The sequence below is a fragment of the Pristis pectinata genome, chromosome 12, assembly GCF_009764475.1.
Source record: "Pristis pectinata isolate sPriPec2 chromosome 12, sPriPec2.1.pri, whole genome shotgun sequence".
NCBI classification, from domain to species: Eukaryota; Metazoa; Chordata; class Chondrichthyes; order Rhinopristiformes; family Pristidae; genus Pristis; species Pristis pectinata.
Window position 1 is genome coordinate 51708976 of NC_067416.1, and position 25305 is coordinate 51734280.

Here is a 25305-nt window from a genome sequence, read left to right on the forward strand (position 1 = left end):
CACTAAACACCTTTTTCACCACCCTGTCTCCCTGTGACGCTGCTTTTAACGAGCTGTGCACTTGTACTCCCGGGTCCCTCTGTTCCATTACACTCCCTGCCATTCTCAGTACAAGTCCTGCGCCGGTTTGACTTTCCAAAATGCATCACCTCACACTTATCTCTATTGAAGTTGATTTGCCACTCCTGGGCCCACTTCCCCAACTGATCAGGATCCCCCATGTCCCGTCAAAGCCAAGGGCTGCCCTTGGTGTAGATGGGAGGCCGGTCTCGGGCACGTCTTTTAACCAATAAAGGGGAGTTCCCTGGTTCCGGGAACAGTTCTGGGCAATTTGGCTCCACAGTCACTGCTCCCCCTGCAACCTCCCCTCGGGGTGCCCTCACCGCCCCGCCGCAAACCCCCCCCCCCCCACCGGGCCACCCTCACCGCCCCCTCCTGCAACCTCCCCTCGGGCCGCCCTCACTGCTCCCGGCTTGCCCGGAGACTCAGTGGAAACTGCAGTTAAACAGAGGCACAAGAGGTTCCACAGGTGCTGCGGTCTGGAGCAACCCACACACACCGAGTGCTGGAGGAAATCAGCGGGTCAGGCAGCATCTGCGGAGGGAGGAGGGTATTGGTATTGGTTTATTATTGTCACTTGTACCGAGGTGCAGTGAAAAACTTGCCTTGCATCCCAATCGTACAGGTCAATTCATTACACAGTGCAGTTCCATTGAGTTAGTACAGAGTGCATTGAGGTAGTACAGGTAAAAACAACAGTACAGAGTAGTGTCACAGCTACAGAGAAAGTGCAGTGCAATAAGGTGCAAGGTCACAACAAGGTAGATCGTGAGGTCAGAGTCCATCTCATCGTATAAGGGAAATGTTCAATAGTCTTATCACACTGGGGTAGTAGCTGCGATACATCCAGATAGGATGCTTCCTATGGTGAATCGATAAAAGTTGGTGAGAGTCAAAGGGGAAATACCGAATTTGTTTAGCCTCCTGAGGAAGTAGAGGCGCTGGTGAGCTTTCTTGGCCGTGGCAACTACGTGATTTGATCTGGACTGCCTGTTGGTGATGTTCACTCCCAGGAACTTGAAGCTCTCAACCCTCTCGACCTCAGCACCATTGATGTAGACGGTGCATGTGCACAGCCCCCCTTCCCGAAGTCAATGACCAGCTCTTTTGTTTTGTTGACAGTGAGGGAAAGGTTGTTGTCGTGACGTCGAGACCCTGCATCAGGACTGGAAGGGAGATTGCCAGTATACAGAGCTGAGCGAGGGGTGGGGTGGGGAGGGAGAGGAGTGAGGCAGGGGCTGGTAGGTGATAGGTGGAACCCGGTGAGGAGGGGGAAGGTGGGCAGGTGGAAGAAGGTGAAGGGAGGGAGGGGGGTGGGCGGGAGGGACGGAGCAGGGAGACAGCGGCAGGTGGGGAACAGGTCGGAACAGCTCAGGAGGGAATGAAAGTGGAAGGAGGCAGGTGGAGCCGGGGGGAGAGGGGAGACTGAGGGGGAGACAAGAGGCTCGAAGGTGCGAAGTGGGGTCACAAGAGCTGCAGATGCAGGAATCTGAGGAGATGAGGGGTGGTCATTTCCTGTGCTGCTCTCACCCACTCCAGCACCCCCGGACAGGACAGAGACACAGAGTTCCCTCCGTCCTCACCTCTCACCTGACCAGCCTCCCGTCTCCAGCACGTTCTCCTTTGTCACTTCCGCCAACGGCAACGGGATCCCACCACCAGATTCCCCGCCCCACCCCTTTCTGCTTCCTACGGGGACCATTCTCACCGTGACTCCTTGGTTCACCCACCCCCTCCCTGTGCCCTCCAATGTTAGGAGGAGCAACACTTGTCTCCACAACTCCTCCCTCACCACAACCCAGGGACATACAGTCCTTCCAGCTCAGGCACAGATTCACAGGCTCTTCCTCCAACATTGTCCACTGATTCAGATTCAAATTAGATTATTGTCTCATACACCAGGGTGCAATGAAATTCTTTGGCTAACATAAGGGGACATAATTTTCGGATGATTGGAGGAAGGTACAAGGGGGATGTCAGGGGTAAGTTATTTACACAGAGAATGGTGGGTGTGTGGAACGCACTGCTGGCAGAGGTTGTGGGGGCAGATACGTCAGGGACATTTTAGAGTCTCTTCGATAGACACATGAATGACTGAAAAATACGGGGCTATGTGGGAGGGAAGAGTTAGACAGATCTTAGAGCAGGAAAAAATGTCGGCACAAGGGCCTGGTGACAAGGGCCGAAGGGCCTGTACTGTGCTGCAATGTTCCATGTTCTAATGTTCTGTACCTGATCCAACACATCCCTGACCCCGGCACCAAGGAGAAAACATCCTATCCCGGAGTCTGGAGGAAACACTCAGCAGGTCAGGCAGCAACTGTGGAAAGGGAGGCAGAAAGAACATTTCAGCTCAAAGGTCCGTCACCAGAACGGGAAAAAGAGACGGACAGAAATCCTGCCAGAGAGCAGAGGAGAATTTCTTCAAGGTTGGCATTGCTGAAAGAGATGTGACAGGAAATTCAAAGGTAAATGAAAATAATATTTCTAGCATTTTCTGTAAAAAAAAATGCCTGAAGCACTGAGCATCTGTGGAATGGGAAGCAGGGTTAACATTTCAAGTCAAGGACCCTTGGGTTACAATGGCTCAGTGTTGAGATGCTGCCCATGGGGCTGGTGTTGAATGGGCTGTGTTGAGTGTTGCAGCCACACAGCATTGGGATGTGGCGCTCCAGTGTGACCCACTGCTGAGGTCTGCGGGCCTTTGCGCTCGTTACCATTGAGAAATCTCCAGGCTGGGGAGAGTTGTGAAGGTTGGCGGGGGACACCAGTGAGATCCAGTTGGGTCTCTCGACACATGGAGCAGGTGCTGCCAGTCCCTGGCAAGGGCTGGACTCACTAGCTGGAGCCCGCCCCCTACATCTCAGCGACAAGGGGTCACAAGACTCAGCCCGGCCTGTTCAACGTCAGCCTCCCCGGCAACCCCTCCATAGCAACTGTGGGGTGATTCATTGCTGCAAGAGCAGCAGTGTTGCAAGAGCATTGCTGCAAGAGCAGGCACTTGTGCCAGGTTCCAGGCATAGCAACGGGCATCCCAAAGGGATGTCATTTTTCAGGTACACCAAGTCCTCGTTATCCATGAGGAACAGGGGATTAGAGTCCACACAGATACCCAAAATTATGGATACCACTAAGGCCCTCTCAGGGCACAGATCAGTGGATAACGAGGACTGAGTACAGTGTGGGATGTAATCGTTAGCGTTTGTACTCCGGGAGCAGGAGTGCTGCAACTAATCACCACGCTGCAGGGTGTCACTGAACTGGGAGCCGGTGCGTATTCCTGCCGTGCACATCCACAGGTGGAGGATCGCTCAACAGCAAAAGTCCGCAGGAAACTAGGGGGAAGCTCTTCACCCACAGAGTCCAACGACGTGGAACGTGTCACCACACGGAGAGACAGGAATGCATTGAATGAGAAGCCAAAGGGGCACAGGGCTCCTAGAGCTGCTGCCTCACATTCCAACATCCTGGGTTGACCAGGTTCAATCCCGACCTCGGGTGTTGACTGTGTGGAGTTTGCACCTTCTCCCTGTGACTGTGTGGGTTTCCTCCCACGTCCCAAGAGGTGCGGGCTGAAAGGTTATTAAAGGACTGTAAATTGTCCCTAATGTGTGGGTGATTAGTGGAATCTGCTGGTGGTGGGGGTGAAGCAGGGTGTGGTCAATGCAAATGTGAGCAGAATTTTAAAAATGTATTAATGTAGGATCAGAATAAATGACTGGTTGATAATCAGTGCAGACTCAGTGAGTCAAAGGGCCCATTTCTATGCTGCATCTATATCTCTGAATATTCATACTGGGTGAGATGGGCGGAGCCTGGTGTGGAGCAGAACACTGGAAGGCACCAGACGGGCTGAATGGCCTCTCTTTCTACCATTCATTGTGTGCATTGCAGAGACAGGAAGTGCCTTAGATAAAGTGTTTCAAACAGAACTGCTTTATTTTAAAATCACAGATCCAGAACATTGAACTGTAGCTTAGTTAAAGAGAAAATCAACTGTGACCAATGACCAGGGTTCAATCCTGGGCGAGATCAGCCACGTCGACAGAATCCGACCCCCGTGAACACTTGCAACATGTGTGAATTTGCGCGAGATTTCAGTCGCTGTGGTGGTTGAATATTGAGCACACAGCATGTTTATTCTTTCTCAGCAGTGTGAATTCGTTGGTGTTTCAGAAGGTCAGATGACTGAGTGAATCCTTTCCCGCACGTCGGGCAGATGAATAGCCTCTCCCCAGTGTGAACTCGCTGGTGTTTCAGCAAATGGGACGACTGAGTGAATCCTTTCCCGCATGTCGGGCAGATGAATGGCCTCTCCCTTGTGTGAACTCTCTGGTGTTTCAGCAAATGGGACGAACAAGTGAATCTCTTCCCGCACTCGGAGCAGGTGTACGGCCTCTCCCCGGTGTGAATTCTCTGGTGTATCAGCAGCTGAGACGACTCAGTGAATCCCTTCCTGCACGTCAAGCAGATGAACGGCCTCTCCCCGGTGTGAAATCTCTGGTGTGTCATCAAATGGGATGACCGAGTGAATCCTTTCCCACACTCGGAGCAGCTGTATGGCCTCTCCCCGGTGTGAACTCGCTGGTGTGCCAACAAAAGGGATGACCGAGTGAATCCCTTCCGGCACTCAGGGCAGTTGAACGGCCTCTCCCCGGTGTGAACTCTCTGGTGCCTCAGCAAACTGGATGACCGAGTGAATCTCTTCCCGCACTTGGAGCAGGTGTACGGCTTCTCCCCAGTGTGAACTCGCTGGTGTGTCATCAGGCTGGATAACTCAGTGAATCCTTGCCCACATGTTGAGCATGAGAACGGCCTCTCCCCAGTGTGAACTCGCTGGTGCCTCATCAGGTTTGTGAACAGAGTGAATCCTTTCCCACATGTTAAGCAGGTGTATGGCCTCTCCCCAGTGTGAACTCGCTGGTGCCTCATCAGGTGGGATAACTGAGTGAATCCTTTCCCACACATTGAGCAGCAAAATGGCCTCTCCCCGGTGTGAACCCGCTGATGCATTATCAGGCTGGATAACTGACTGAATCCTTTCCCACACGTTAAGCAGGAGAACGGTCTCTCCCCAGTGTGAACTCTGTGGTGTGCCTGCAAGTGGGATGACCGAGCAAAGCCCTTCCCACACTCCGAGCAGGAGAATGGCCTTTCCATAGCATTAACTTGCTGGTGCATCATCAGGCTGGAGAACTGAGTGAGTCATTTACCACACATTGAACAGGAGAACGGCTGCTCCCCAGTGAGAACTGGCTGCTGTGTCAGCAGTTGGGATGACTGAAGGAAGCCCTTCCCACACTCAGTGCAGATACACGGCCTCTTCTCTGAATTTGCTGGTGTATCAGCAACTGGAATGACCGAGTGACTCCCTTCCCACGCTCAGAGCAGGTGAACGGTCTCTCCCGTGTGAATTCGCTGGTGTTGTGTTTCAGATTTGCAGAAACAAATCCTCTGCTTGATGTATCCTGTAAAAGAAATTTACAGAAGTCATCAATAAGTACAGGGCAGTATTTCAGCTGAGATTTTGGTCTCTGTAGCGAGCTGTTATAATAATGACAAACACAAGCTTGAGGAACAACGTCATCTTCCATCTGGGAACATTGCAGCATCCAGACTGGCATCAAAATCTCTGGTTGTCTTTCCATCTATAATCAGAATGGGCCATTTCTGCCACTTCCCTTGGTTCTACCCGTTGCCTCCCTCACCTACTCTGCCACTGAAGTTCAATGTGTTTTCTGTCTTTCACTGTTAAAAGGGGTATCAAACCCAAAACATTCCCTCTTTCTGCAGATGGAGACACAAGAGACTGCAGATGCTGGAAATCTGAAGCAATACAAAAGGGAGCTGGAGGAACTCAAAGTGGGCCAGGCAGCATCTATGGAGGGAAATACACAGACAATGTTTTGGGTCTTGGTGGTGTTGGATGCGGCGATTGAATTGGAGTTGGTTTATTATTGTCACTAATACTGAGGTACAGTGAAAAACATGTCTTACAGACCGATCGTACAGGTCAATTCATTACACAGTGCAGTTATATTGAGTTAGTACAGAGTGTATTGAGGTAGTACAGGTAAAAACAGTAACAGTACAAAGTGTCACAGCTGCAGGGAAAGTGCAGTGCAGGGAGACAATAAGGTGCAAGGTCACAACAAGGTAGATCGTGAGGTCAGAGTCCATCTCATTGTCTAAGGGAACCATTCAATAGTCTTATCATCGTGGGATAGAAGCTGTCCTCGACCTGCTGGTACGTGCCCTCAGGATCATTGAACGTGAAGGGTAGATGATTAGACTCACTTATCGGAGATTGTTATCGAGTGGCAGTTTTGCGGTCCAAATGTTATTTGCCACTTAATATTCCTGAATAGAAGTGTTAGATACCATTCTGTATCCAGACAGAATAGAACATGTTCTCAGCAGCAGAAGGAGCCGAGAACATTGAACATAGTTGAGTTGTAAAATAATCATAAGTGACAAGGATTTTTGTTTCTACAACACAGTGTTAACTGACACAATTTAGCCACATGGGGAAATTACTTTCACAATACATGTTTCTTTTATTCACTGGGAGTTGGACTTAGTCCCTTTTTTGACCTCAGTCCCAACTGTAGCTGTTACCTCCAAAGATTTGGACATCAGCAGTGTCTGGAGACCGGTCCCAATCTCAGTTTGCTCATCTGTGTTTCCAGACTGCCTGCAGAGTAAAGGCAAAGTGCTTTTTGCAGCAGAATGATTGGCCGCATTTATACCCACAATCCCCAGGGCTCCAGAAACAGTCCCAGCAAAACAGTCATTCACCAGCCGGGGCCTGGAGTCCACCTTGGGCCGGGCCGGCAGAGAAAGCAGCAAAATCAAAAAATCTGCAGGTGCCGGAAATCTGAAATAAAAATAGAAAATGCTGGACATAGGTCAGACATCATCTGTGGGAAGAGAAACAAAGCATGTTTCAGCTTGGAAACCCTTTGTCAGAACCGAGAAAGTGAGAAAACAAGTTTTAAATTGCAGAAAAGATGGGGAAGGGATAAATACACCATTAAACCCACAGGAAGTGGGAACAGGAGTAGAACATTCAGCGTCTCAAGCCTGCTCTGCCATTCAGCAGGATCATGGCTGACTTTCCTGCCCTGTCCCCATAACCCATGATTCCCCGACTGATTAGGAATCTATCCCAACCTGAAATATACCCAAGGACTCTGTCCCACAGTTCTCTGCAGCAAGAAGTTGCAAAGAGAAGAAATTCCTCTTTTCTCACTTTTAAACGGGCACTAGTAAATTTCTGTTTCGTAAGGCTATGCTAACTCTGCTCAATAAGTTACCATTTTTCAATCAATCAGATAAAAGGACAGTCTCCAAACTAATACATTAACTCTATTTCTCTTTCCACAGATGCTGCCTGACCTGCTGAATTGTCCAGCAGTTGCTGGTTTTACTTCAGATTCTGGCATTTGCAATTTCTCTTTAAAAACAGAGCAAAGAGAACGTTTCCGATTGAGAATGCCTCAGCAACCCTGGCCTCACCCTTAGTTTACAAATCTGTCAGTGATCGAGATGAATGAGGGCAGGTAGAGAGAGAGAAATCAAACACAAAGAGATTTCCCCCTCTGCCGGGACCGCTGCTGCCCGCCCCGCTCTGCTCAGCCGCTTGTCCCTCCTGCTCTGGGATTGTCCTGTTTTAATGCAGACGGGAGGTGCGGTTCTGCGGCGGGAGGAGCTGGTTCCGGGTTCCGAACGGAGGAGCCTTCAGTCGAGCTGGGTGAATGGAGTTTTCAGTTGTGCGGGGAGAGGAGGCTGGAGCGGGGGCAAAGGCGATGTCTCTGCCGGGGGAAGGGCCACAGCGTCGCCGCCTGGTCGGGTATTCGATCCGGCAGCCGGGAGAGCATTGGGAGAGAGAGGGGGAGACAGAGAGAGAGAGAGGGAGACAGAGAGAGAGAGAGAGAGAGAGACAGAGACAAAACAAAGGAGATCTTGCAGCGCCAAAACGCTGGCACCGCCTTGGATGATTTTGCAAAAATATTTAAACCTGGTGTCCACTGGTCCCGGAGCCATCTCCTCGTTACACTGCACACAAAACCATCTTTTTTATACTCTCCACTCCTCAGAAGCACTTCTCCCGTCAATATGTAAAGCTAAACCCGCCCCCCGATCTCCGGAATCACTCGCATGTGTCTCCGAAAATAAATTCCCAACTCTGCGTCCGCTTGTGAGGTCCGAGCTGAGTGAATCTTGTTAAAAGGAGCCACTGACAAACAGTGAATGTCTCTCGGCACTGCGTTGGGGCATTCGGCTTGGTATTTTGGTATTGGTATTGGTTTATTATTGTCACTTGTACCGAGGTACAGTGAAAAACTTGTCTTGCATACGGTTCGCACAGGTCAATTCATTACGCAGTGCAGTTACATTGAGTAGTACAGAGTCCATTGATGTAGTACAGGTAAAAACAATAACAGTAGAGTAAAGAGTCACAGCTACAGAGAAAGTGCAGTGCAATAAGGTGCAAGGTCACAACAAGGTAGATGGTAAGATCAGAGTCCATTTCATCTTATAAGGGAACGGTTCAATAGTCTTATCACAGTGGGGTAGAAGCTGTCCTTGAGCCTGGTGGTACGTGACCTCAGGCTCCTGTATCTTCTACCCTGTAGGAGAGAAGAGAGAATGACCCAGGTGGGTGGGGTCTTTGATTATGCTGGCTGCTTCACGAAGGCAGTGAGAGGTAAAGACAGAGTCCAAGGAGGGGAGGCTGGTGTCCGTGATGCGCAGGGCTGTGTCCACAACTCTCTGCAGTTTCTTGCGGTCCTGGGCAGAGCAGTTGCCGTACCAAGCCGTGATGCATCCGGATAGGATGCTTTCTATGGTGCATCGATAAAAGTTGGTGAGTGTCAAAGGGGACCTGCCAAATTTCTTTATCCTCCTGAGGAAGTAGAGGCGCTGGTGAGCTTTCTTGGCCATGGTGTCTACGTGATTTGACCAGGACAGGCTATTGGTGATGTTCACTCCCAGGAACTTGAAGATCTCAACCCTCTCGACCTCAGCACCGTTGATGTAGACAGGTGCATGTACACCACCCCCTTTCCTGAAGTCAATGACCAGCTCTTTTTTTTGCTGACATTGAGGGAAAGGTTGTTGGCATGACACCATTCCACTAACCTCTCTCTGTCCTTCCTGTACTCCGCCTCATCGCTGTTTGTGATACGGCCTAAAACGGTGGTATCATCTGCAAACTTGTAGATGGAGTTAGAGCAGAATCTGGCCACACAGTCATGAGTGTATAGGGAGTAGAGTAGAGGGCTGAGGATGCAGCCCTGTGGGGCACCAGTGTTGAGAATATTCGTGCCGGAGGTATTGCTGCCTATCCTCACTGATTGTGGTCTGTTTGTTAGAAAGTCAAGGATCCAGTTACAGAGGGAAGTGTTGAGTCCTAGGTCTCGGAGTTTGGTAACAAGCTTGCTTGGGGTTATTGTATTGAAGGCAGAGCTGTAGTCAATAAACAAAAGTCTAACGTAGGTGTCTTTACTGTCCAGGTGCTCCAGAGCTGAGTATAGGGCCAGGGAGGTGGCATCTGCTGTAGACCTGTTTTGTCGATAGGCGAATTGCCGTGGGTCCAGGTTGTCTACAAGGCTGGAGTAGATGCGTGCCATGGACAACCTCTCAAAGCACTTTGTGATGGTGGATGTCAGAGCCACTGGTCGGTAGTCATTGAGGCATGTTATCTTCCTTTTCTTCGGTACCGGATGATAGTGGTCTTCTTAAAACAGGTGGGAACCTGAGTTTGAAGCAGGGAGAGGTTGAATATGTCTGCAAATACTACTGCCAGCTGATCAGCACAAGATCTGAGCACACAGCCAGGGACACCATCTGGGCCAGGTGCTTTCCTCGTGTTCACTCTCCGGAAGACTGATCGTACGTCCTCCACTGTGATCACAGGTTCAGCTGCACTGGAGGCTGTCGGGGTGATGGTGACAATCCACCTCCCTTCTGTTCAAAACGCGCATAGAATGTGTTAAGTTCATCAGGAAGGGATGTGCTGTTGTTAACTATGAGGGGGGAGGGGGAAGGGGGAGCAGGGGAGGGAGGGGGAGGGGTGGGGGATTGAGGGGGTGGGGAATTGCGGAGAGGGCAGGAGGAATGATGGAGGAGGTGGGAGGGGGAAATGGGGAAGAGGAGGGGAATGGAGTGGGGAAATGAGGGGGATGTGCAGAAGGGGGCAAAGAGGGATGGGGAGAATCGGGGAGGGGAAATGTGGGAGGGGAATGAGGGGGAGGAAGGAGAGGGGGGATCGAGGGGGAATTGGTAAGGGGGAATGGGGGAGGGGGCCATGGAATGAGGGGGCAGAGGGGGAAGCGGAGAGGGGGATGGGGAGGGGCAATGAGGGCGGAGATGAGGGGCAAGGTGCAGGGTTTGGGGGAATGGGGAGGGGGTGAGGACAGAATGAGGGAGGGGGAATGAGGGAAGGGACCGGTGATCGGGGCCCGGGGGCCACTGAGACATTCTCAATCGGAAACGTTCTCTTTGCCCTGTTTTTAAAGAGAAATTGCAGATGCTAGAATCTGAAGTAAAACCAGAAACTGCTGGACAATTCAGCAGGTCAGGCAGCATCTGTGGAAAGAGAAATAGAGTTAATGTTTTAGTTTGGAGACTGCCCTTTTATCTGATTGACTGTTTGAAAAATGGTAACTTATTGAGCAGAGTTAGCACAGCTTTATGAAAGAGAAATTTACTAGTGTCTGTCTTGCTCCAGAAAACTGTGTGGCAGTGTCCTTGGGTATATTTCAGGTTGGGATAGATTCCTAATCAGTAGGGGAATCGAGGGTTATGGGGACAGAGCAGGAAAGTCAGCCATGATCCTGCTGAATGGCAGAGCAGGCTTGAGACGCTGAATGTTCTACTCCTGTTCCAACTTCCTGTGGGTTTAATGGTGTATTTATCCCTTCCCCATCTTTTCTGCAATTTAAAACTTGTTTTCTCACTTTCTCAGTTCTGACAAAGGGTTTCCAAGCTGAAACATGCTTTGTTTCTCTTCCCACAGATGCTGTCTGACCCGTGTCCAGCATTTTCTATTTTTATTTCAGATTTCGGGCACCTGCAGATGTTTTGATTTTGCTGCTTTCTCTGCCGGCCCGGCCCAAGGTGGACTCCAGCATCTGCAGTCTCCTGTGTCTCCATCTGCAGAAAGAGGGAATGTTTTGGGTTTGATACCCCTTTTAACTGTGTAAGTAAGAAAACACATTGAATTTCAGTGGCAGAGTAGATGAGGGAGGCAACGGGTAGAACAAAGGGAAGTGGCAGAAATGGCCCATTCTGATTATAGATGGAAAGACACCCAGAGATTTTGATGCCAGTCTGGATGCTGCAATGTTCCTAGATGGAAGATGACGTTGTTCCTCAAGCTTGTGTTTGTCATTATTATAACAGCTCATTACAGAGACTAAAATCTCGGCTGAAATACTGTCCTGTACCTATTGATGACTTTTGTAAATTTCTTTTACAGGATCCAACAAGCAGAGGATTGTTTATGGGAATCTCAAACACAAGATCAGCGAATATACACTGGGGAGAGACCGTTCATTTGCTCTGAGTGTGGGAAGGGAGTCACTCGGTCATTCCAGTTGCTGATGCAACAACAAATTCACAGAGGAGAGGCCATGTATCTGCACTGAGTGTGGGAAGGGCTTCCTTCAGTAACCCTACCTGCTGACACACTGGTGTATTCATACTACGGAGTGGCCATTCTCCTGCTCAACGTGTGGCAAGGGATTGGCTCAGTTATCCAGCCTGATGACGCACCAGCGAGTTCATGCCGGGGAAAGGCCATTCTCCAGCTCGGAGTGTGGGAAGGGCTTTGCTCAGTCATCCCACTTGCAGGCACACCAGCGAGTTCACACTGGGGAGAGGCCATTCTCCTGCTCAACGTGTGGGAAACGATTCACTCAGTTATCCAACCTGATGATGCACCAGGGAGTTCACACTGGGGAGAGGCCGTACACCTGCTCCGAGTGTGGGAAGGGATTCACTCGGTTGTCTAATTTGCTGACACACCAGAGAGTTCACTCTGGGGAGAATCTGTACACCTGCTCCGAGTGCGGGAAGGGATTCACTCGGTCATCCTATTTGCTGACACACCAGATAGTTCACACCGGGGAGAGGCCGTACACCTGCTCCAAGTGTGGGAAGGGATTCACTCGGTCATCCAATTTGCTGACACACCAGCGGGTTCACACCGGGGAGAGGCCGTTCTTCTGCGTGACATGCGGGAAGGGCTTCCGTGAGTCATACTCCCTGATGACACACCAGCGAGTTCACACTAGGGAGAGGCGCTTTGCCTGCCCTACATGTGGGAAGGGATACAGTACGTCAAACAGTCTGGTGAAGCACCAGCGAGTTCAAGCCGGGGTGAGGCCGTTCTCCTGCTCCAACTGCAGGAAGGGATTCACTCGGCTCTCCTATTTGCTGATGCACCAGAGAGTTCACACCGGGGAGAGGCCCTTTGCCTGCCCTACATGTGGGAAGGGATACACGACATCATCCAGTCTGGTGATGCACCAGCGAGTTCACACCAGGAAGAGGCCATTCATCTGCTCGATGTGCGGGAAGGAATTCACTCAGTCATCTCGGCTGCTGACACACCAGCGGTTTCACACTGGGGAGAAGCCGTACACCTGCTCTGAGTGTGGGAAGGGATTCACTCAGTCGTCCAATTTGTTGAGACACCAGCGAATTCACACTGTGGAGAAAGCTTTAACATGCTGTATGATCAATATCCAACCTTCACTGCTACTGAAATCTAGCACAAATTCACAAGTGTTGCAGGTGTTCACGGGGGTCGGATTCTGTCAACGGTGCTGATCTTACCCAGGATTGAACCCTGGTTATTGGGCACAGTTGATTTTCTTTTGTAATCCCTTTCACTGAGTTAGAGTTCAATGTTCTGGATCTATGATTAAAATAAAGCCGTTCTGTTTGAAACACTTTATCTAAGGCCCTTCCTGTCTCTGCAATGCACACAATGAACAGTAGAAAGAAAGGCCATTCAGCCCATCTGGTGCCTTCCAGTGTTTCTGCTCCACACCAGCCTCCTCCCATCTCACCCAGTATGAATATTGAGAGGAATAGAGAGATGCAACACAGAAATGGGCCCTTTCACTCACTGAGTCTGCACTGATTATCAACCAGTCATTTACTCTGATCCTACATTAATACATTTTTAAAATTCTGCCCACATTTGCATTGACCACACCCTGCTTCACCCCCACCACCAGCAGATTCTACTAATCGCTCACACATTAGGGACAATTTACAGGACTTTAATAACCTTTAACCGAAACTTCTTGGGACATGGGAGGAAACCCACACAGTCACAGGGAGAAGGTGCAAACTCCACACAGTCAACACCCGAGGTCGGGATTGAACATTGTCAACGTGAGGCAGCAGCTCTTCGAGCTCTGTGCTCATTCGGCTTCCCATTCAATGCATTCCTGTCGTTCACCTCCATCCCTCCGTGTGGTGACACGTTCCACATTGTTGAACTGTGTGGGTGAAGAGCTTCCCCCGGAATTTCCTGCAGGACTTTCAGCAGATTGATGGCAAACGCAAGAGCTCAGCAGGGGTCTTGTCCCAGATATTAGAGCAGCACAGCTAATAGAGCTGCTACCTTGCAGTGCAGTCACACGTGTCTCCAGTTTCCTCCCACGTCCCAAAGACATGCTCGGTGGTAGATCAACTGGCTGCTGTAAATTGCCCTTGGTGAGTGGGAGAAGTTGGGGAGAGTTGACAAGAATGTCGGGAGAATTTTAAAAAAAGGATGAATGTGGGATCAGTGTGGAGTTGTGGACTGTGTCGGCCTGTTTCTGTGCTGTATCTTTCTGTGACATTCCCCATCCATCAAGCCTCGGGGACAAAGTAATGGTGTTTAACTCTACTTTTTTTTTAAGATTTTAAGATTTAAGATTTAAGATATCTTTATTAGTCACATGTTAGTCATATCGAAACAAAGAGAAATTCATCTTTTGCGTAGAGTGTTCTGGGGGCAGCCCGCAAGTGTCTCCATGCTTCCGGTGCCAACACAGCACGCCTACAACTTCCCAACCCGTACGTATTTGGAATATGGGAGGAAACCGGAGCACCTGGAGGAAACCCACGCAGACACAGGGAGTCCATACAAACTCCTTGCAGACATCGGACGGAATTGCTGGCACTGCAATAGTGTTATGCTAACCGCTATACTACTGTGCTACTCCCAGCTCTTTTCAACATGGGGCTGTTCTCAATGGGCTGAATGTCATGAAACTGAGTCACTGCAATTCATTGATTTCTGTCCTGAATACAATAACTGAGGAACCGCTCTCAAGTCAGGTTGGGGAAAGATTCTGCCCTTTTGAGGTTGGTGCCTGATGATCAGAGTTTAAGGAGATGCTTTCAAAACTGGGAATGACTGCAATGTATTTTGTAGATGCTTCTCTCACCCTGTCTCTCTGATTGATACAAAACTGACAGAATCTTCCTTATCGCCAGCAGGTGACTCCTCAGCCCAAAACCCTGCCGCTGAAAATTTGGATCCTTACCCCATGAGAAACATTCCCTCAGCTGCCACCCGATCCAATCCTTTTTAAATCTTTCTCCTTTCACCTTGAGCCTCTAGTTTTGGACGGCTGCTCCACCACCGAGAGTGGTCCTTTGGAAGAAAGTGGAGGAAGAGGGGAGGATGTGACTGGTGCTGGGATCCTGACGCAGAAATGGTGAAGGATGATGTGCCACCTCGAGCTTCCGGTTCCAGCTCATTTCAATTCCCCTCCTCATTTCCACACCGACCTGTTTGTCCTCGGCCTTCTCCACTGCCATGGTGAGGCCAAACACAAACTAGAAAAGCGGCACTTTGTATTCCACTTAGCGAGCCTACAGCCCAAAGGTACGGACGTTGAATTTGACAGTTTCAGGCGACCAACTCTCGTTCCTTTCCCACTCCTCCCAGATTCTCCTTTTGTTCACCTTTTCCTCCTCCCTCTTTCCCCCACCGCCCATTCCCGAGATCCGTTCCCCTCCCGCCCCTGATTCCATCTGCTCATCATCCTTCCTCCCTTCCCAGCTTTCACTTGTCATCTCTCTGCCTCTGTCTACTTACCCCTGCCCCAGCTGCTGCCACCTGCTCACGTTCCCTCCCTTATCTGGTTCCACATCAGCTCCAGCCGATGTCTCTACCTTCTGCCTCCCCCCAACCCCCAACCCATCTGCCTCCACCTGCCCATCATCTCCCACCTCACCTGGTTCCACCTCCCAACCTCTGCCTCCCCCCTCCCTCTCACCTCTTTATGCCGGCTGTCTTCCCTCTACGCTCAGTCCTGATGCAGTATCTTGACCCGAAACACCAATCATCCCTCTGCCTCCACAGATGCTGCTCGATCTGCCGAGTTCCTCCAGCAGTCTTTTTGCGGCAGATTCCAGCATCTGCAGTCTTATTGTTTCTGCAACTGCCAAAGAGCCAGACTGCGCCTGCTCCCCACACGGCAGCCCGGCACAGTCCTCCGCCTGTGATGACAAACACTGTGATGTTTGTGAGACACGATTTCCCATTCACAAAGCCGTGCTGACTGTCCCTCAGCAGTCCTTGCCTTTCCACTGCTGGTAGGTCCTGTCACTCAGAATCCCCTCCAGTAATTTCCCACCACTGATGTTAGGTTCACTGGCCTGTGGTTCCCTGGCTTGTCCTTGCAGCCCTTCTTAAATAAAGGCACACCCTCCAGACTTCTGGTATCTCACCCCTGGCTAAGGAAGATGCAAATAACTCTGCCAGGGCCCATGCAATTTCTTTCCTATTCTTCCTGCAAGGTCTTGGGATGCAATTGGTCAGGCCCTGGAGATTTGTCCACCCTAATATGCTTTAAGACTGCCAGCACTTCCTGTTTTGTATTGACGATATGTCCCAAGACATCACCACTCGTATCCCTTAATTCCTTACCTTGCATGACCTTCTCTGTGCAAATACAGATGAGAAATATTCATTTGAGATCTCGCCCCTCTCTTGTGGTTCCACAACATTGTTCAGACGACAACATTGATGCCTAAAGGGACCTATTCTCTCCCTCTTTACCCTATATTGGGCTTCTCCTTCTCCCGTCTTCAGTGTTGAAGAAGGGTCCTGACCCCAAAACGTTGACCGCCTGCTTTTCTCCACGGATGCTGCCTGGCCTGCTGAGTTCCTTCAGCATCATCGTGCTTTTCATCCAGATTCCAGCATCTGCCGTCCTTTGTTTCTCCAATGTTACAGGTCGATGATCGACAGCAGAAGTGATCAGTTCTGATACAAAAGGAGGGAATAAGTTACCGAGCATTGAATTTAATGTGGGTTTGGGAAGCCGTTTTCCTGTTATTGATGATTCACTTGGACTTCTTTCAATCCCCGCACTGCACTGGGTGCTCACTGTGTGGCCTCCTCTGCACCGGTCACTTCTTTTAGATGAAAATAAAGAGGTACAGGAGCCTGAAGACCCACACTCAGCGATTCAGGAACAGCTTCTTCTCCTCCGCCATCAGATTTCTAAACGGTCTATGAACCTATGAACACTACCTCGTTATTCCTCATTTGCACTTTTTATTTATTTTTGTGACATGGTAACTTTTATGTCTTTATGTCTTGCTCTGTCGTGCTGCAGAACAGCAAATTTCAAAACATACGTCAGTGATAATAATCGTGATTCTGATACAGCTGAGCTGCACATTACAGTTTTAATTAACCACCTTATCACAGCCCGATCCCACCATTCCCCTCCCCCTCCCCCTTCCTCCCCCTCGTCCCTCCCTCTCCCTCTCCTCCTCCTCCCTCCCTCCTCCCTTTCCCCCACGCCCACGGCAACATAAAACTGACCTGTTTTCTCACAGATCTCGTTCCGATGAAGCCCCTCGACCTGAACCCTCCCCCCAGTTCCTGCCCCACAGAATGTGCCCGGCATTGAACAACATTCTCCCCCCTTTCCACTCTCCTCTCCCCTCCCCTCTCCCCTCTCCCCTCCCCTCTCCCCTCCCCTCCCCTCTCCCCTCCCCTCTCCACTCCACCTCTCCCCTCCCCCTCTCTCCTCCCCCTCTCCCCTCCCCCACCCCTCCTTACCCACCCCACACCTCCTCTCTCCTCCCCACTCCTCGCCTCTCTCCACAAGGATTCTTCATCCGTGACTCCCTTGTCAGCTGGTCTCTCCTCACCCACCCCCTCCCGGCACATCCCTGTAACCGCACCAAGTGCTACACCTGCCCCTGCACCTCCTCCCTCACCACCATTCAGGGCCCCAGACAGTCCTTCCAGGTGAGGCCGTCCTTCACCTGTGAATCCACCGGTGTCATTTATTGCATCCGGTGCTCCCGGTGCGGCCTCCTCTACACCGGTGAGACCCGACACAGATCGGGGAATCGCTTTGTCGAGAACCTTCACTCCATCCGCCTACCAGCCGGGATCTCCCGGTGCCCGGCCATTTTAATCCCACTTCCCACTCCCCCACCCACATGTCTGTCCTCGGCCTCCTCTACTGCCGAGGGGAGGCCAGACGCAGATTAGAGGAAGCGGTGACCACTCCCCTCTGTCCCGTTCTCCCTCATCCCACTGAGCTTCCGATAGTTCACTTCCATTCGATTTCACTTCTGCTTCTGTTCTCTCACTTGTTCAGTTAACGCACAGATTTGCTCTGTTGATGTTTTCGTGTCTCTGTCCCACGGACTGTGTAACCTGTCACAGTTCTCCTTTTCCTTTTTCACTTGCTCATCATCTGATCTTTATGTTTTTCACAGTCCACATCGTGCTGGTCTTGTAACTGAACACGTTCCCTCATTCTTCATTGTGATTGGATGCTGGCGTCCATCCAGTTTTCCCCTTCCCCTCGGGAATTCTCTGGATCTTACCCCATGCACGTTTAATATTATCCGGCAGCCGGACCCCATCAGACTCAGCACTGGTGGTACATTTTGTTCTGATTTCTTCACTAATCTTCGCGGCTTGGTACGGCAACTGCTCTGCCCGGGATCGCAAGAAACTGCAGAGGGTTGTGAACACAGCCCAGTACATCACAGACACCAGCCTCCCCTCCATGGACTCTATACCTCTCGTTTCCTTGGTGAGGCAGCCAGCATAATCAGAGACCCGATGCACCCGGGTCATTCTCTCTTCTCCCCTCTCCCATCAGGCAGAAGATACAGGAGCCTGAGGGCACGTACCACCAGGCTCAAGGACAGCTTCTATCCCACTGTGATAAGACTATTGAACGGTTCCGTTCTACGATGAGATGGACTCTTGTCCTCACAATCTATTTTATTATGACCTTGCACCTTATTGTCCACCTGCAATGCACTTCCCTGTTGCTGTGACACTTTACTCTGCATTCTGTACTGTTTTACCCTTGTCCTACCTCAATGCACTGTGTAATGAATTGACCTGTACGAACGGTATGCAAGACAAGTTTTTCACTGTACCTCGGTACAAGTGACAATAATAAACTAATACCAATACCAATAATCTTATCCAGTTGGGATATTTTGTTTAGATAAGAACTCAAACCCTCAGTCATCTCTTCACAAGTAACAACTTGAAAGGAGAGTGTTAAATTTTCCAGAAGTCATATCTGGTTCCTCCTTAGTTTGTGCTAAAGTGTGTGAGACAAAATAGAGTGAGCTGGGAATGTGGGGAATGTTTTGAGAATGTAGCGGGGTGCTGATCCTCAGCCTTGAGAGGAACGTGTTATCTAAACAATGAAAAACATGTTGTTCCGCAAAACCTGATGTCTTTAAGTTATGTGCCGAGGCCAAAGGCCCCAAGAGATCTGAAGGTACCACCTAGTACCATGGAAAAGTAGCAGGGTAAGGGAGGGTGTTCAAATGGGGCTACTTCTCTGTGCAAATCAGAATCTCGGTTTCAGCTGCAGTCGCGACCGGGTGGTGTGAGAGTGTGAGAGAGAGAGAGTGACAGAGAGAGAGAGAGTGAGAGGGAGGGAGAGACAGAGGGAGAGAGAGAAAGTGAGAGAGAGAGAGAGAAACAAGAACACGAGAGAGAGAAAGAGAGCAAAAGAGAGAGACAGAGCAAGAGATAGAAAGGGAGAGAGAGAGAAATAGAAGAGGCTGTTGGGCACCTGGGCTTCCCTCTTGCATCTGCAGTAGATCAATTCATTGACTAATTGATTGATTCTTTCCCTCTGTATTTCGGTGAAGTGGTTAATGAGTGGACCTTATATAATTCTAATCAAGTCGGTTTTTATAACCTTTAAGACGTGTAACGTGCCTCCTTTATTTGCGAATACCTCTTGCTGTTGAACCAGGAAAGAACAAGGAATGAATTTTAAAACATTCTCGTTACAACTGAAATGATCTGCATGGATGGCATGCAAATCAAAGTTTTTCACTGCACCTCAGTACGTGTGGCAATAATAAACCAACTTAGCAATGATTATTTCAATGCCCTTCCGATGGCAGGTATTGTTGGGATGCTGGTTCAGTGCCAGATGTTGGATCATCCCATTAATGTGAGAAGTTGTAGGATTGTGCCAATGTGGATAATCATTTTGTCCCTTCATTCCTAGTTTTTGGCAGATTACTCTTCTGATGTCCTGTGAAGTGTTTGCAGTTGTTGTAATGCCCCCTTATTGGAGGTTGTTGTTGTAGTACGCAGCCCACACGAGTCGATGCTGTTGTGTGAAAGCACCGTTGAAGTAAATGCCTGAAGCCCAGTCAACGCAATTGCTTCTTTAATGACCATCTGTGCCCCGTTGTTGTAAAGTGTGTTAAGTTTTGTTGTTGTCATGTCAGAGAGCAATACAGGACGGATACAGGCCCTTCGGCCCAACCAGTCCATGCCAACCACGGTAGCCACCCAGCCAGTCCCAATTTCCTGCGTTCGGCCAATATCCCTCAAAGCCCCGCCCCTCCATGTACCTGTCCAAGTGCTTCTTAAATGATGCTGTTGTACCTGCCTCACCCACTTCCTCTGGCAGCTCGTTCCACACACTCACCACCCCCTGTGTGAAAAAATTGCCCCTCAGGTCCCTTTTAACTCTTTACCCTCTCGCTCTGCCCCCTTGTTTTGGATTCCCCTACATAGAACATACAGCACAGTACAGGCCCTTCGGCCCACAATGTTGTGCCGACATTTTATCCTGCTCTAAGATCTATCTAACCCTTCCCTCCCACATCGCCCCCCATTTCTCTCTCATTCATGTGTCTATCTAAGAGTCTCTTGAATGTCCCTAATGTATCTGCTCCCACAACCTCTGTCGGCAGTGCGTTCCACGCACCCACCCCTCGTGTTAGCCTTGTAGTCCTGGGGAAAAGACTGTTACCGTCCACCTTATTTCTGCCTCTCATAATGTTAAACATTTCTATAAGGTCGCCCCTCATTCTCCTACGCTCCAAGGAATAAAGACCTAGCCTGACCAGCCTCTCTCTGTAACTCAGGCCCTCGAGTCCTGGAAACATCCTCCTAAGTCTATTCCTCACTCTTTCCAGTTTAATTATGTCTTTCCTACAACAGGGTGACCAACACTGTACACAGTGCTCCAAGTGCGGCCTCACCAACGACTTGTACAACTGCAACGTAATGTCCCAGCTCCTGTACTCAGTGCCCTGACTGATGAAGGCCAGCGCGCTAAACACCTTTTTCACCGCCCTGTCTACCTGTGACGCTGCTTTTAACGAGCTGTGCACTTGTACTCCCGGGTCCCTCTGTTCCATTACACTCCCTGCCAGTCACAAAACAAGTCCTGTTCTGGTTTGACTTTCCAAAATGCATCACCTCACACTTATCTCTATTGAAGTTGATTTGCCGCTCCTGGGCCCACTTCCACAACTGATCAGGATCCCCCATGTCCTGTCAAAGACAAGGGCTGCCCTCGGTGTGGACAGGAGGATGGTCTCGGGCACGTCTTTTAACCAATAAAGGGGAGTTCCCAGGTTCAGGGAACAGTTCTGGGCACATTGGCTCCGCAGTCGCTGCTCCCCCTGCAACCCCACCTCGGGCCGCCCTCACCGCCCCCCCTGCAACCTCCCCTCGGGCCGACCTCACTGCCCCCCTGCAAACTGCCTCGGGCCACCCTCACCGCCCCCCCGCAACCCCTACCCCCTCAGGCCACACTCACCGCCCCCCTGCAAACCCCCTCGGGCTGCCCTCACTGTCCCCCTGCAAACCCCCTCGGGCTGCCCTCACCACACCCCCTGTAACCCCCACCCCCCCTTGGGCCACCCTCCCAGCTCGCCCAGAGACTCAGTGGAAACTGCAGTTTAACAGAGCCACAAGAGGTTCTGCAGATGCTGCAGTCTGGAGCAACCCACACACCAATTGCTGGAGGAACTCAGTGGGTCAGCAACATGCCCAGAGGGAAGAGGAGGTGCTGTTACTCAGGCTGGTGTCGGAACTCGTTGTCACAGTGCAGGGCCTGGGGTGGGGGTGGGAGGGACAATTATAGTGACAGGTAACCGGGAGCTTACGGTCGCTCCTGCGGACTGAACACAGGTTCCCCACAGACTGGTGACCCAACCTGTGTTCGGTTCTGGTGTAGAGGAGGCCACACTGTGAGCACCCAATGCAGTGAGTGGATTGGAAGAAGTGCAAGTGAATCGTGAATAAGAGGAAAAGGGCTTCCAGACCCCACATTAAATTCAATGCTGGGTAACTCATTCCCTCTGTTTGTATCAGAACTGGTCACTTCTGCTGTCGCTCATCTACCTGTAACATTGGAGAAACAAAGGACGGCAGATGCTGGAATCTGGATGAAAAACATGATGATGCTGGAGGAACTCAGCAGGCCAGGCAGCATCCGTGGAGAAAAGCAGGCGGTCAACGTTTCAGGTTCAGGACCCTTCCTCAGGACTGAAGATAGGAAAAGGGGAAGCCCAATATAGGGTAACGAGGGAGAGAACAGGTCCCTTTCGGCATCAATGCTGTTGTCTCTGTGTGGAACCACAAGAGAGGGGTGAGATCTTAACTGAATATTTCTCATCTTTATTTGCACAGAGAAGGTCATGAAAGCTAAGGAATTAGGGGAGAGGAGTAGTGATGTCTTGGGACATATCGATATTACAAAAGAGGAGGTGTTGGCAGTCTTAAAGCATATTAGGGTGGACAAATCTCCAGGGCCTAAACAATTGCATCCCAAGACCTTGCAGGAAGAATAGGAAAGAAATTGCATGGGCCCTGGCAGAGTTATCTGCATCTTCCTTAGCCAGGGGTGAGATACCAGAAGTCTGGAGGGTGTGCCTTTATTTAAGAAGGGCTGCAAGGACAAGCCAGGGAACCACAGGCCAGTGAACCTAACATCAGTGGTGGGAAATTACTGGAGGGGATTCTGAGCGACAGGACCTACCAGCGTGTGGAAAGGCAAGGACTGCTGAGGGACAGTCAGCACGGCTTTGTGAATGGGAAATCGTGTCTCACAAACATCACAGTGTTTTTCATCACAGGCGGAGGACTGTGCCGGGCTGCCGTGTGGGGAGCAGGCGCAGTCCGGCTCTTTGGCAGTTGCAGACACGATAAGACTGCAGATGCTGGAATCTGCCGCAAAAAGACTGCTGGAGGAACTCGGCAGATCGAGCAGCATCTGTGGAGGCAGAGGGATGATTGGTGTTTCGGGTGAAGATACTGCATCAGGACTGAGCGTAGAGGGAAGACAGCCGGCATAAAGAGGTGAGAGGGAGGGGGGAGGCAGAGGTTGGGAGGTGGAACCAGGTGAGGTGGGAGATGATGGGCAGGTGGAGGCAGATGGGTTGGGGGTTGGGGGGAGGCAGAAGGTAGAGACATCGGCTGGAGCTGATGTGGAACCAGATAAGGGAGGGAACGTGAGCAGGTGGCAGCAGCTGGGGCAGGGGTAAGTAGACAGAGGCAGAGAGATGACAAGTGAAAGCTGGGAAGGGAGGAAGGATGATGAGCAGATGGAATCAGGGGCGGGAGGGGAACGGATCTCGGGAATGGGCGGTGGGGGAAAGAGGGAGGAGGAAAAGGTGAACAAAAGGAGAATCTGGGAGGAGTGGGAAAGGAACGAGAGTTGGTCGCCTGAAACTGTCAAATTCAACGTCCGTACCTTTGGGCTGTAGGCTCACCAAGTGGAATACAAAGTGCCGCTTTTCTAGTTTGTGTTTGGCCTCACCATGGCAGTGGAGAAGGCCGAGGACAAACAGGTCGGTGTGGAAATGAGGAGGGGAATTGAAATGAGCTGGAACCGGAAGCTCGAGGTGGCACATCATCCTTCACCATTTCTGCGTCAGGTTATGTGGTGGTGGAGCTGCCGTCCAAAACTAGAGGCTCAAGGTGAAAGGAGAAAGATTTAAAAAGGATTGGATCTGGTGGCAGCTGAGTGAATGTTTTTCATGGGGGAAGGATCCAAATTTTCAGCAGCATTGTTTTGGGCTGAGGGGTCACCTGTTGGCGATAAGGAAGATTCTGTCACTTTTCTATCGATCAGAGAGACAGGGTGAGAGAAGCATCTACTAAAGACATTGCAGTCATTCCCAGTTTTGAAAGCATCTCCTTAAACTCTGATCATCAGGCACCAATCTCAAAAGGGCAGAATCTTTCCCCAACCTGACTTAGGAGTGGTTCCTCAGTTATTGTATTCAGGACAGAAACCAATGAACTTTGTTTGAGGTGGTGAATGGGGGAATCAGGTAGGACAATGAATGAGGCGCAGGATTTGTCAGGACAGTCCTGTATTGCAGTGACTCAGTTGTGTGACATTCAGCCCATTGAGAAAAGCCCCGTATTAAGAAAAGCTGGGAGTAGCACGGTAGTGAGCGGATAGCATAACACTATTACAGCGCCAGCGACCAAGGTTCAATTCCGGCCGCTGTCTGTAAGGAGTTTTATACGTTCTCCCCGTGTCTTCCTGGGTTTCCTCTGAGTGCTCTGGTTTCCTCCCACATTCCAAAGATGTACGGGTTGGGAAGTTGTGGGCGTGGTATGTTGGCACCGGAAGTGTGGAGACACTTGCGGGCTGCCCCCAGAGCACTCTACGCAAAAGATGCATTTCACTGTGTGTTTCGATGTACATGTGACGAATAAAGATATCTTAAATCTTAAAAAAAGTAGAGTTAAACACCATTACTTTGTCCCCAAGGCTTGATGGATAGGGAATGTCACAGAAAGATACAGCACAGAAACAGGCCGACACAGTCCACAACTCCACACTGATCCCACATTCATCCTTTTTTTAAAATTCTCCTGACATTCTTGTCGACTCTCCTCAACTTCTCCCACTCACCAAGGGCAATTTACAGCAGCCAATTGACCTACCAACCAGCATGTCTTTGGGACGTGGGAGGAAACTGGAGCTCCTGGAAGAAATTCCCAGTCACAGGGAGAACCCCCACACAGACTGTACCCAAGATCTGGATTGAACCTGGGCTCCTGTCACTCCAAGGTAGCAGCTCTATTAGCTGTGCTGCTCTAATATCTGGGACAAGACCCCTGCTGAGCTCTTGTCTTTGCCATCAGTCTGCTGAAAGTCCTGCAGGAAATTCCGGGGGAAGCTCTTCACCCACACAGTTCAACAATGTGGAACGTGTCACCACACGGAGGGATGGAGGTGAACCACAGGAATGCATTGAATGGGAAGCCGAATGAGCACAGAGCTCGTAGAGCTGCTGCCTCACGTTGACAATGTTCAATCCCGACCTCGGGTGTTGACTGTGTGGAGTTTGCACCTTCTCCCTGTGACTGTGTGGGTTTCCTCCCACGTCCCAAGAGGTGTGGGCTGAAAGGTTATTAAAGTCCTGTAAATTGTCCCTAATGTGTGGGTGATTAGTAGAATCTGCTGGTGGTGGGGGTGAAGCAGGGTGTGGTCAATGCAAATGTGGGCAAAATTTTAAATATGTATTAATATGGGATCAGAGTAAATGACTGGTTGATAATCAGTGCAAACTCAGTGAGTGAAAGGGCCCATTTCTGTGCTGCATCTCTCTATTCCTCTGAATATTCATACTGGGTGAGATGGGAGGAGGCTGGTGTGGAGCAGAAACACTGGAAGGCACCAGATGGGCTGAATGGTCTCGCTTTCTACTGTTCATTGTGTGCATTGCAGAGACAGGAAGGGCCTGAGATAAAGTGTTTCAAACAGAACTGCTTTATTTTAATCAGAGATCCAGAACATTGAACTCTAACTCAGTTAAGGAGATTCCAAAAGAAAATCAACTGTGCCCAATGACCAGGTTTCAATCCTGGGCGAGATCAGCAGCATCGACAGAATCCGACCCTCGTGAACACCTGCAACACTTGTGAATTTGTGCTAGCAGTGATGGTTG

At 50.3% G+C, this 25305-nt stretch overlaps 1 protein-coding gene, 1 long non-coding RNA gene and 1 pseudogene across 3 annotated transcripts in view; 1 reads left to right on the forward strand and 2 right to left on the reverse strand.

The window, feature by feature from the left end:
* The window catches only part of LOC127576545 (zinc finger protein 239-like), a 257965-nt gene extending 249866 nt beyond the window's left edge, over nt 1–8099 (reverse strand). The window contains exon 1 of the mRNA XM_052027077.1: nt 8081–8099. The gene's annotated coding sequence lies outside the window, so the exon portion shown is untranslated. The remainder of the gene's footprint in view (nt 1–8080) is intronic.
* The window catches only part of LOC127576615 (zinc finger protein 850-like), a 97891-nt pseudogene continuing 76588 nt past the window's right edge, over nt 4003–25305 (reverse strand).
* On the forward strand, nt 7772–11730 carry LOC127576633 (uncharacterized). 2 transcript variants are annotated; one of them, XR_007957257.1, is made up of 3 exons: nt 7772–7813; nt 11127–11266; nt 11546–11730. It is a non-coding gene; the product is annotated as an uncharacterized LOC127576633 (long non-coding RNA). The 2 variants fall into 2 exon arrangements; XR_007957256.1 differs by lacking the exon at nt 7772–7813 and adding an exon at nt 8286–8356 and having other exon boundaries at nt 11084–11266.